Here is a 12,199-nt window from a genome sequence, read left to right as displayed (position 1 = left end):
GACATGAGTTTCCTTCTTAATCAAAATCACATGATTCAAGACATAATCGAAACATTTGGATTGAAGATGCAAAACCAGTAAAGTCTCCAATGGAAACCAACTATCTGAAGGAAATAGTGAACAGAATCTGTTACCGAATAATGAACAATACAGAAAAGCAATGACAAAATTATTATATCTTGCGAATGTTACAAGGCCAAACATTGCAGCAGCAGTGGGAATTTTGAGCAGGAAGGTGTCAAAGCCAAACAAAATGGATTGGAATGCGGTGAAGAGAGTAATCCATTATTTGAAAGGGACTAGTAGTGTTAAACTGAAACTACCTGCAAGTGAGAAATGCATTTTAACTGGATACATTGATGCAGACTGGGCTGGAGATCCAATTGACAGGAAATCTACCAGTGGCTATCTTTTCTTGCTCTCAGGCGGACCAATTAGTTGGACTAGTAAGAAACAATCTATAGCAACACTGTCATCGACAGAAGCAGAATATGTTGCCGCTGCACATGCCAGTCAAGAAGTTCTATGGTTAAGACAACTGCTAACAGACTTAGGACAGCAACAATTGGGACCAACAAAGATGTATGAGGATAATCAAGGATGTCTAGTTCTTGCTCAGATGGAAAGAGTTAATCCAAGAGCTAAACACATTGATGTGAAGTTTCACTTCTTGAGAGATCACCAGGAACAAAGAATCCTAAATTTAGAGTACTGCCCAACTGAAGATATGACAGCAGATATTTTCACAAAGGCATTGAATGCTGAAAGACATCAGAGACTGATGAAGAAATTAGGCTTAACTGAATAAGGGTACTGTCACACTCTGCAACTTTCCAACGATCACGACCAGCGATACGACCTGGCCGTGATCGTTGGAAAGTCGTTGTGTGGTCGCTGGGGAGCTGTCACACAGACAGCTCTCCAGCGACCAACGATGCTGAAGGCCCCGGGTAACCAGGGTAAACATCGGGTTACTAAGCGCAGGGCCGCGCTTAGTAACCTGATGTTTACCCTGGTTACCATCGTAAAAGTAAAAAACAAACAGTACATACTCACATTCCGGTGTCCGTCAAGTCCCTTGCAGTCTGCTTCCCGCTCTGGCTGAGTGCCGCCGTAAAGTGAAAGCACAGCACAGCGGTGACGTCACCGCTGTGCTCTGCTCTTACTTTACGGCCGGCAGTCAGTCAGTGCAGGAAGCAGACTGCAAGGGACCTGACGGACACCGGAATGTGAGTATGTACATTTTTTTTTTTCACTTTTACGATGGTAACCAGGGTAAACATCGGGTTACTAAGCGCACCCCTGCGCTTAGTAACCTGATGTTTACCCTGGTTACAAGCGAACGCATCTTTGGATCGGTGTCACACACACCAATCCAACGATGACAGCGGGAGATACAGCGACGAAAGAAAGTTCCAAACGATCTGCTACGACGTACGATTCTCAGCAGGGTCCCTGATCACTGCTGCGTGTCAGACACAGCGATATCATATGGATATCGCTGGAACGTCACGGATCGTACCGTCGTAGCGACAAAAGTGCCACTGTGAGACAGTACCCTAAGTCCTTACTGTTGAGAAAGGATGTTGGCAGATATGCAAAAGATACAGACTTATTTGTGTGCAGGAGGAGTTTACACTTTTCTGAGAATAGATGGCGATGTTGTTACTGTTATATGCTTAGTTGAATGTAATGCATATACTTGTTGTACTTTGCGTTCACTTTCTCTCTTTTAAAAGGTCCTTCAGACTTCCTGTTATGCTGTATTAAGAAGCTGATGCATGTACCTCATGTTCTGTGTAGATAAAAGTTGAATTATCCCATATAATCTACTCTCACAAGTTTCTTCTGCGACCAAACTAAGCAACAGTATGCAGACAGAAGTAGCTGGGAAAGTGTTAAGAGACCTGGCTGGAAAAAAGTCAAAAGGAAAATGAAGCTAACTCCAGAAAACAAGTGTTAGCAAGATGCTATACAGCATGAGCCACTTGAGCCAGTCTTAAAAAGCCCCAGATGATAACATCAGAAGATGCAGCCAATCATTTGCTGGTTATCAGCTGAAGTCTTCATTTTCCATGTGAACTGGAAACTGTACTTGTTTCTTATGTAGACATAATTTGAGGGCTACTGCTTAGCTACAGTGGTCTTGTGATGCACCTTCCGGATCTTTATGACCTGAAACCGGAGGGAGTCACCGTAGCTTGTGGGAATTGCAGTGCTGGTCATGTAGATAGATATAAGGATTTTTTTAACTAATTCACTCGGAGCCTATTGAGAAAAGATGACCAGAGAAAAATACCTTTAATACATGCAGTATTATGTTAATAGTAGTGAGAGCATGATTGTAAAAGTATCGCATTATTAAATACCAGTTGGAAACTAAGACAAGTACAAGAAGCAAAATGAAACAAAATAAATATTCATGCAAGTAAAATATTATTACATTTCATGTTCATAAATGAAGCTGCATACAATAGGAAAACTAAAAGGTTAAACATATACAGTCCATACAGTAGATGAAGAGAAGCAAAAGGTTTATAGCCTACATCAAAAACATTAATATGCATTCATAGGCAGAGAGTGCCCTGGGTGTTGGTCCATCAAATGTCATTCAATTAAAATAAGGAGGTGTCTCTGTGTCTAACATGCTAATGAATACTCTGCAGATGGCACACTAGGTTTTAAAAGATCAAACCGTCATTGCACCTCTCTTTCTAAATAGAAACTATTGTTAAAACAGCTAATTTAAACAATATGCCGCAAATACATACTGGGAAGCTGCCTTGCAATGTATTTCCCTGCAGCTTCGCTTGTCTCATAAGCTCAAAAGAGAATAGCTATTGTTAACAAACAAGCATCAAGTTAGGAATTCAGAAGTCACATCTCTGTGGTTTTTACCCTGAAATTCAAATGCAAAAACAAAGAATAAAAAAGAAAACTGAAAAATCATTAATTATGTGATTTCCTACTTCAAAAGCATAACATTTGTCTTGCTAAATAAAGAGCTACAATGTATAGCTGATATCTATCTATACCAAAAATATAAAAAATAGAATAAAATTCAATTGTATTGATTAATATTTAAATAAAATATTAGAAAATTTGATATCAGGCTATATGCCAATTACTGCAAAACATTATTATAATCAGCAAAGCTAAATAATACAAATATAAACACTGAAAAATATACATATTTTTTCTTTGAAGAAGATTTTGAGCTGAAAACAAGCATACATATTTCTTTTGCACAACTGATTGTATAGCAATGAAGAAATATCCAATATAACGCCAATATTAACATGATTTTAAAAATATTCAACACTTTCTTGTCCATTGTGAAATATTTGCTAAAGCTTATTTCCGTTCAGTCTGAATTAACTGATGTTCACGGTATGAGAGGATAGGAAGCATCCCTTCTGGGCTCTGCACCTGTAAATACAAAAATATAAATATCAATTTGCTATCCAAAAATTTACTAATAGGGATTGATGGACCCATGGATGTTTGGGTGAATGGCGGGCCTGAACATCCGGAGGTTCTTCTGTGTGACAGCGTAGGAAACAGCTGATCTGACAGGTGGTGATCTTACTGAAGTCACAGTATCACAGCTGCTGGATATCGCAGTTCCCATGCTGTCACACAGAGGACAGATTGTGAACCAGTGGCTGTGACCAGCGGTGAAAAGGTTACGGCCGGTCAGGCGTTGGCTGATGACTACTAATCATCAGTGTCGGCTGCACTCGCTGATAGCAGCAATAGCATGCGACGCTGATGAGAGTATCTATGCTTCCAAATTGCTTATGTGAATAAAAATCATAGTTTGTGGAGCTGGAGTCTCTTCATTTTGTATGATAAGAAGTAGCTATGAATGATAATGATGTGGTAGTTGTGACTGATGAGTACACCAAAAAAGTACTCCAGGATTTCAGGTTCCATGTAGAACATAGGCCCGGGAAGTTACATGAGAACGCAGATGCCCTCTCCTGAATTCCCTGTTTGGTGTCTGAAGGTGCCAAAGCCCTTGACTTTTAGCAGAGGGGGTGAATATATGACAGGGTCACTGGTGATATGTGTAGCAAGGGTTGCTTTCCTGCATGATGTGAAAGCCATAAGTGTTTCCTCAGCATGTTATGTGCTGAGAGCAATCCCGTCGCTATATGTGCCTGGCTTTCATGGTGGGTAGGTCAGAGATGGGCTGGATGCCTACCCACCATATCCCCACCTCCAGGGTGTGGATGGAGGGAGTTAAATGTCCAAACAGTTTTTTTTTTCTCTGTGTTGTGTGGAGGAAAGGAAGCCTCCAGACTGAAGCTCCTGCGAGAGCTGCCATATGTGTGGTCACAGAAATACCGGGCAGGACTTTATATGACTTTTTACTTTCATTTGAGCCAGAAAGGCTGTTTTTCTGTTACCAGTTTGGGTTTTTGGTTTATGGCGCAATAAACCACCCAGAGACTTTAATCAAACGTGTTCCTGTGTCTACCTTGAGGAGCAGCTAAGTGAACTGAGCTTCCATGATATATACACTGCACAGTACCACTCCTCCTGTCCTTTTGTCAAAGAGGCGACATTGAACTTTGGGAGAGGTCAATATTGGTTTAGTATTTTTAGTATTACTTTGGCCAAATAAAAATAAAATATTGGAACACCTGTTTAAATGGATTATCAGAAGAGGGGATAAATTTCCAGTCGCTGGACTGCGGGGACTCCATAAACTCGAGAATCAGAGCTCTGTAGAGCACCATGTAGATGCAGCTGTGGTCAATCATACTCACTGTGGCACCATTCATATGTGGCTGTCCAAATAACTCATTTTAGGAGAGTGAGGGGCACAACAATGTAAAGCAAAATTCACTGTTTGGGGGTGGGGAATGTTCTAGTATGTGAGCTTGTGGGTTTTGTGTGGCAGGGCTGCTTTTTTGCCCCAGTCTGACCCTGGAGCCTGGATATCTACAACTTATTTTCTTGTATCTGATTATGCATACTGATAATGATTCATCTGTATCCAATGTGGAAAAATCTCTCACACATAGGATTCGTCACCATCATGACCATGGCAAGAGCTTTTAGGCAATGTTGAATCTACTTCACCAACAGTATGTGAAGAATCACCAGCGCTCCAGGTGACCACAAGAAAAACAGATTTTCCCTCAGTTGATTACTCAAGCTAATACCATTAGCCTCAACATCATTATCATCCCTGACTCAACTGACAGTTGCCTCAGTGTGAGAAATGCGCTGAGCTCTTTGCTTTTCTCATCTGATTCCCACATCAAGATTTGCCCTGACGCAGAGTGCCACCACCACTGCAGGCTCCTCAACCAACACTGTTGGCAGAGCTAGTATCGCAGTATGGCATTTCAAGGTAGCTCAATGTAACTCACGCTCGCTGCAAGATACAGATCTTGAATTCAATATTCTCCTAGCACTGCAAAAACTGAGCAGTGTGCCAAAGAACCACCTGATTTGAGAGGTCATAGTTCACTGAAATGTAATGCTACAAAAGTTGCAGCATCTGTTTGAGCATTATAAAGCAGTGATGGCCTACATCATGCGGCAAAGAGGGCTACTTTGAAATCCGCCTTTGCTAGCTGATGAGCGATGTGTGTCATCTACTGAAGAGGTGAGAAAAATTGTTAGTAGGGAGGAATGTGGAAACAACTACAGTATGCCATCCTCCTCATATGTTTACTGTATAAACTCCAGATTGAAAGAGGTAATGGAGAAAAAACATCAACTCACACATGCTCACTGCTGCCTTGGTGTCCCTTGAGTTCCATGTTATATGCTACAGTATTTGGAGAAGGGGGAAGAGGAGAAAGAAGAAGAATAGTAGCAGGTGGATGTAGAGACAGACATAGCGTTGACACAGAAAGGGAACAGTGAGAGTGAAAATGACTGTGGATGTAAACTAACCATCACAGCAGGGTGATGAAAATGAACCAATAGGGCTTGCGAGCATGGCCAGTTGTATGCAGGAATGCTTGTGGGATGACTGGCATATTGATATACTCAAGTAATGGAATGAATATTGTATCATCATCCTTTTAGACTCTAGCTAGAAAAGTAAAAGGTGATTTTTTTTCCAGCTTCCAAAAGGGAGTAAAAATTAACTTATTTCCAGATTAAGTTGTGCCATCTCCTTTGCTAAGCTTTTGGTAAACGGATACCTACTGACCACAGACCTGACCAGGAGACCCCTATGTGATGCTCACAGACCCAGTACTCTCCCACCTATGCCAGCATTTGGGCTACAAGAAGTAGTCAAAGCAGCAGCAAAAGTAACAGTTACAGTTTATTTGACACTAGATGGTGGCCCGATTCTAACGCATCGGGTATTCTAGAATAGGTATAGTAGTATATAGCACAGCCCACGCAGTATATAACACAGGACACATTGTATATTGCCCAGCCAGGTAGTATATAGCAGAGCCCACATAGTATATAGCAGAGGCCACGTAGTATATAGCAGAGGCCACGTAGTATATAGCAGAGCCCACGTAGTATATTGCAGAGCCCACGTAGTGTATAGCAGAGCCCACGTAGTATATAACACAGAGACGTATGTAACACAGCCCAAGTAGTATGGCAGCTTTCTGGAGACCGTCCCCAGCCCGTCCGTCCATGAGAGGAGCAGATGTACGGCCGGTGGTGAGAGCGGCGGAGGCGCCATCTCCGGCAGTGCAGGAGCAGCACGTGGCCTGCGCCTAACAATAACAGGACACGTGTGTAGATGACGGAGAGGCCGAGGGCCCAGCCAGGAGTGTGGCTCACACGGGGCACCCTGCAGGACTCCACAGTGCCAGCACATGGGCTGGCTCCGAAGAAGACTGTTCACGTGCGGGGTGATAGTCCGCCCTTCCTGTAGTCCAGCACGGAGGCCGTTGCTGGCGGAGGACATCGTGGCTGCTCCCGGGAGTGTGCGGAGCCCCGGGCACAGGTCAGATGATGGCGGCCGCTGTGATCTCCCTATTGTATTTCCATGTCCCGCATTGTGAGTGCTCACTGCTTCCTCCCCATTATAACCTCGTGCACCATGTGCGGGTCATGTGTCAGCAGTGAAGCAGGCAGGGGGCACTGACTGGGGGGAGTAGGGAGGGACTAATCGGACTGTGCCCGTCACTGATTGGTCGCGGCAGCCATGACAGGCAGCTTGCGCGACCAATCAGCGACTCGGGATTTCCGTGACGGAAGTTGCCGACAGAAAGACAGAAAGACGGAAGTACCCCTTAGACAATTATATATATAGATGATGGATCAGCCATTTTATCTGCCATTGTGACAACATGATGCACTTCAGAAAACAGAGATGCATAGGTTTAACAGCCAGGTTCAGTCTTACCTGGGCTGTGTTCTTTCTTATGCACATAATTAAGTCCTTATTCCATGAACTTTATGATAGCCAGATTGGGTCAATGTTTTCTATGGGCATACTGTCACGTCAAACTGGAGCGCCCCCAAGGAGTACAGCAGTGGGGTACTCGGAACCGGGTCTATCTCTCTCGATTCTGGGGATGTCACGGTGGCCTGACCCGGTCCGTGGCCCTTTGAGGGGCTCCCAATTACAGGTGTAGTTTGTCTGGTGTTCGTGAAGCCACCTGTGGTACTCGATCAGGGTGACCGACGCTGCTTAAGGGTAAGCTGGGGTGATGGAATGGCAGCTAGATGGTATACCTTCCCACAGGTGAAGTAGGTCCCCAGGGCTTCCCAGATGTGTAGGTGTTGATGGTGGACGATTTAAGGCGCAGTGAATAATGAGGACACAAAGGTTGCAGTCTCTTTACCTTTTACTGAAGACTTCGGCGTCCACAGTCCAGAGTACCGTCCACAGGGTAGGCAGAATCCAGCCTGTCTGAAGGCACATCCAGAGTTCCCTTAATCAGGTGGAAATCAGTAGCCTTCCTACTAGCGCCTGTGTGTTGTAGTACCTCCCTGCTGAGCACCACTGAATAGTCAACTTTCATGGATGTTTCTGATCTTCTCTCTCTCTGTCCCCCAGATGGTATGGATAGGACAACCTGTATGACGGGGTAGGCCTGGAGCTTATTTATAGGGACCCTAGTGTCGCCCCTCTCCCACAATTTGCCTCCGTGTCTTCTTAGGTATTAAGATAAATAAGAATTACTTGACACTCTGGAGATATTTGTTGAAAATTTTTAGAAAAGGATTTTATTCGGTGCATCCAGCTCAACATATATAAACGTTTTCGGTCTATACACAAAAGACCTTCATCAGATACAATAGTGAGTGCTGTAAAATATATACAAAACCAAAAGACAAGAGAGATACTTTTAGACAAGATTCATGATGCACAGCGTAGATAGGAATGCAATACATTCTGTTTTGTTATGATAATCTGCTTAAGGTCGGGCAGCCAACTTGGAATTGACTGTCCTGCCAGTCTCTGAAGTAATACGTAGAGTCAATTACTCCCTCGGTGTTCCGGCCACCGGCTACGCGCCTCAGAAGGAGGCTGCCGATCTTGGGGCAGAACTCGTCCTGGTATTATCTCCTTGTGCTGTGACTTCGTTTCTCACTCTCCACAATACACTTCGCTTCGTGTCCTTTCTTAGGATGCTGCCGCAATGGGTGCAGGCGCAGCTCCGTAACATTCTATCTCGTGCTTGGCCTCTGTCAGGATCCCACCCCTGACAGGGACCCTCTGTCTGCAGCTCAGATGTTCCTCCTTCTCCCTCTGTCTGCCTGACAGGTCCTCTCTGGGTCGAACCCAGGTAGCTTCTCTCTAACTTCCTATCCAACCCACCAGTTTTACCCGTGTGTGAGGAGTGCCCTAATAGATAGAAGCAAGGCTCCCCGTGGTGGACTGGAGTGTGAAGTGCAGTGTGTGACTTGTGATACCTGATCAGGTGAACTCCTTTAGTACCATCAGACGTAATATCACTCCCCCTGGTGGGAGAGCGACATTACTGCAACGACCAGGACTCTGGGGTGCTGCAAAACCACCAGTGTTATGTTAGAGAGGGTAATCAGCATGGCAGGGCTTTGTCATAAATAAACAGACCAAGTTCCACAAGGGAGAAAAACCATTGATCAGGGGCAAGTTGCATTGACATATGGCTGATGCCAATGATTAAATCTGCCATACCATCTGCCCAGGCCCGGATTAAGAGGGGGGGGGGCCCAAGGGGCCCGGGCCCTGGGCCACCCACCAAGCGGGGGCCTCCCACCAATATAGGGATAAATATTTCAAAACATGTAAAAGACATGTCTCTTTGCTGTGAACCATTTCTAATGATAATAAACATTTAACAAAATAGAAACTATTGAAAGTGTAGGGACCTGGCTATGGTCCTACATCTCAGTGGCTGGTGCAGAGCGGCAGAATCTTGGCACCTGACCTGCGTCAGCATCCACTGACCTGGCTAGCCTAGCCAGACTTCTTTAGTACCCTCCCTGTACCTAATGCTTAGCTTATGGCATGCGGCAGCCTTCTCCGATCCCAACAAGCTTCTAGGCGCTACCTATTCAGCTATATGATCGCTCCCTCGGATTAGATCAGATGAGAGTTTGTTCAGCTACCTTCGAGGAAGGAGGCGGAGCCACGATGTCAGCACGAGGAGAGGTTTCTCCACTGCGGAGCGTGGCAGGACTTCACTCTGGATCTTCAGTCACTGAAGATACAGAGGTGACTAGGTTCAGTCTTCACAGTGTCGCGGTGGGTGAGTATGATCTCTGTCTGTCTATGTGTGTCTGTCTATCTATCTGTGTATCTTTCTTGCAGCTCCTATCCTACACAGTACCATACTGTATATACAGGTCCACACTATATCCTGCATTACAGTGTGTCTGTGTATACTGTATGTACAGTGCCTTGCAAAAGTATTTGGCCCCCTGGAACTTTTCACCCTTTTCTCACATATCATGCTTCAAACATAAAGATACCAAATGTAAATTTTTGGTGAAGAATCAACAACAAGTGGAACACAATTGTGAAGTTGAACGAAATTTATTGGTTATTTTAAATTTTTGTGGAAATTCAAAAACTGAAAAGTGGGGCGTGCAATATTATTTGGCCCCTTTACTTTCAGTGCAGCAAACTCATTCCAGAAGTTCATTGTGGATCTCTGAATGATCCAATGTTGTCCTAAATGCCTAATGATGATAAATATAATCCACCTGTGTGTCATCAAGTCTCCGTATAAATGCACATGCTCTGTGATACTCTCAGGGTTCTGTTTGAAGCACAGAGAGCATCATGAAGACCTAGGAACACAACAGGCAGGTCTGTGATACTGTTATGGAGAAGTTTAAAGCCAGATTTGGATACAAAATGATTTCCAAAACTTTAAACATCCCAAGGAGCAATGTGCAAGCGATCATATTGAAATGGAAGGAGTATCCTACCACTGCAAATCTACCAAGACCCGGCCGTCCCTCTAAAATTTCATCTCAAACAAGGAGAAGACTGATCAGAGATGCAGACAAGAGGCCCATGAGCACTCTGGTTGAACTGCAGAGATCTACAGCTGAGGTGGGACAGTCTGTCCATAGGATAAAAATCAGTTGTACAGTGCACAAATCTGGCCTTTATGGAATAGTGGCAAGAAGAAAGCCATTTCTTAAAGATATCCATAAAAAGTGTCATTTAAAGTTTGCAGCAAGCCACCTGGGAGACACACCAAACATGTGGAAGAAGGTGCTCTGGTCAGATGAAGCCAAAATCTAACTTTTTGACAACAATGCCAAACGATATGTTTGGCGTAAAGGCAACACAGCTCATCATCCTGAACACACCATCCCCACTGTCAAACATGATGGTGACAACATCATGGTTTGGGCCTGCTTTTCTTCAGCAGGGACAGGAAAGATTGTTAAAATTGATGGGAAGATGGATGTAGCCAAATACAGGACCATTCTTGAAGAAAACCTGTTGGAGTCTGCATAAGACCTGAGACTGGGACGGAGATTTGTCTTCCAACAAGACAATGATCCCAAACATAAAGCAAAATCTACAATGGAATGGTTCACAAATAAATGTATCCAGGTGTTAGAATGGCCAAGTCAAAGTCCAGACCTCAATCCAATTGAGAATCTGTGGAAAGAGCTGAAAACTGCTTTTCACAAACGATCTCCATCAAACCTCCCTGAGCTCGAGCTGTTTGCCAAGGAAGAATGGGCAAGAATTTCAGTCTCTCGATGTACAAAACTGATAGAGACAGACCTCAAGTGACTTGCAGCTGTAATTGCATCAAAAGGTGGCACAACAAAGTATTAAGTTAAAGAACCAAATAATAATTTGATGGTAACAAACTGCAGTGGTAAGTGTTCCTTCTCAAAACTCAAATTAGTTGAAAACCGATTAAGGACATCCATGAAGCAGGAGCGACTTGTAAGTTTGGCTATCATGAGCATCGAGTCAGATCTACTGCGTGAATTGGACTTTAGTGACATCATTAGTGATTTTGCAGCACGAAAATCAAGGAAAGTGCCTGGATTGTAAAAAATGAATGATTTTACCTGAATTACTCTGCGTAAATGTTTTTTGTAAGTAAACTTGCGTTCGTTTCATTTTGTACTTTTGCATTACATATTGCAACACCTTGAAAAATGGGCCTCCCTCCAAAATGGGCCCCAGACCACCCACCTCTTAAATCCGGCCCTGCGTCTGCCTGACTGTCCATTTTTTTACTTCTACACCAATCATATCATCTAATGTTGCTCAAGTGCCACAGATGTTGGCCATAAACTCCCAGACATTTCTTTGCCTGCTCTATCATAATTATCTGCTATGTGGCTTCTGCCACTGCTAATGCTACTGCACAGCCATACATCTCCTGGCTGCTCACTGTGTTTCATAAAGCTATACTGTACTGCTGCTTCCCGTGATGCCATTGATGAGAATACACCTAGCAGACATCTCCTTGCCTGACTCCTCCTATTTTCATACCAAGCGGCTTCTACCACTGCCACTGCTTCAGAACAGCAACACCAGCCTTACGTCTCTTCGGCTGCCCACTGTGTTTTAGAATGCTATAGTGTACTGATGTTGGGAAATGTGCTCTCTTGACAGCTCCCTAAATATGGCTAAATGTTTTTAAAGGCTTGATGACAAGCTATTGCTTTTTCAGTTTGAAAATACCTAGCCTGTTCCTGCTCCCTAAAAAAGGGACAGTTTTTGGATAACTTCATAAAAAGTTTTTGTAATAGTTTAGTAGATTCTAGAAGATAAACAAAGAAC

General features: G+C 43.8%; 1 long non-coding RNA gene across 1 annotated transcript in view; it reads right to left on the bottom strand.

The window, feature by feature from the left end:
- Window positions 1-2,282: 2,282 nt before the first annotated feature.
- LOC143818059 (uncharacterized) overlaps window positions 2,283-12,199 on the bottom strand; it is a 65,572-nt gene continuing 55,655 nt past the window's right edge. The window contains exon 4 of the long non-coding RNA XR_013224290.1: window positions 2,283-3,429. This is a non-coding gene — a long non-coding RNA (uncharacterized LOC143818059). The remainder of the gene's footprint in view (window positions 3,430-12,199) is intronic.

This window comes from Ranitomeya variabilis, chromosome 3, assembly GCF_051348905.1.
Source record: "Ranitomeya variabilis isolate aRanVar5 chromosome 3, aRanVar5.hap1, whole genome shotgun sequence".
NCBI lineage: Eukaryota > Metazoa > Chordata > Amphibia > Anura > Dendrobatidae > Ranitomeya > Ranitomeya variabilis.
The sequence above is the reverse complement of the archived record's forward strand: the minus strand, read 5'-3'. Positions and strand labels throughout refer to the sequence as shown.